The following is a 1324-nucleotide window of genomic DNA, read 5'->3' on the forward strand; positions in this document are numbered from 1 at the left end:
TCTTGTTGACCAGGCTGGCCTCAAACTCACAGAGGCCTGCCTCTGCCTCCCGAGTGCTGGGATTAAAGGCGTGTGTCACCACCACCTGGCCTGAGTTTTCTTGTGGTGTCCTTGACCCATCTGGCTTCTACAGTCCTTTTTCTTCATCTTCAGCAGGATTCCTCAGCTCTGCCTAATGTTTGGGTGTGGGTCTGCATCTGTTTCCATGAGCTGCTGAATGAAGCCTCTCTGATGGCAGTTGGGCTAGTCACCAATCAAATCACAGGAAATAGCCAGTTCAGGCTACATATCTGCTTTTGCTAGGAGTCTAAGCTGGGGTCTTCCTTGCAGATTCCTGGGAGTTTCCCTAATGCCAGTTTTATTACCTGACGCCGAAATGCCCTCCACTTTCCAGTAGTATCTTTCAACACCCCACACCTGATAACTCATGTTCCCATTCCCACCAGCCCTCAGTCCACTCATGAAATCTCTTCTCATTTCCCCCTTCCCAGGGAGATTTGGGTGTTTCCTCATCAACACTCCTTGTTCCCTAACCTCTCTGGGGCAGTGGATTATAGCATGGTTATTCTTTATTTTACAGCTAATATCCCCTTAGGTGTGTGTACATACCATGTTTGTCTTTCTCGATCTGGATTACCTCACTCAGGATGATTTTTTTCTAGTACCGTCTATTTGCCTTACATGAAGCTTGCATAAACATAGTTGAGTTACTTATTTCATGATCTGTCTTAAAAGAAAAAATTCTCTCTTTGTAAAAAGCATGCCTTTTAGTTATAAGAAAATAACCTTTTAAAAATCAGTTCCAGATGCCACCTAGCGAAGAGAGTCACAATTGCAGTAATGAATGCCAATGGGATTTGGTAAGAATAGGTTTGTGGAGTGTGGCAGTGTATAGAAAAGGTATCCACTGTATAGAAAAGGCTTTATTAAAAACAACTCTCTGGAAATAAAGCTCTCTGGATTCTAGGTGCAATCCTGCTATAGGAGGCATGTTGGCCTATAGTCTTCCAATTTTAGGAGTGGAAGTTGAGTTCTTAATGAACTAAGCAGAAAGCTATACCACTTAGTATACAAATAATTATAGTGAAGAATTTCAAAGCATAAATACACCCACATGCAAGATGGTCAGGAATAATTGTGTGTGCTCGTGTATATGCATGCACATGAGTGCCAATGTGTGTCTATAGAGGATAGAGGCCCATGTTGGCTTGTTCCTCTGTTGCTTTCTACGTTATTCATAGAGACAGTGTCTCTCACTGAACCTGGAGCTCACCTATTGGCTAGTCAATGAGATATCCCAGGACATACTATGTGCTGCTGGGAT

This window comes from Microtus ochrogaster, unplaced genomic scaffold, assembly GCF_000317375.1.
Source record: "Microtus ochrogaster isolate Prairie Vole_2 unplaced genomic scaffold, MicOch1.0 UNK116, whole genome shotgun sequence".
Taxonomy (NCBI): Eukaryota; Metazoa; Chordata; class Mammalia; order Rodentia; family Cricetidae; genus Microtus; species Microtus ochrogaster.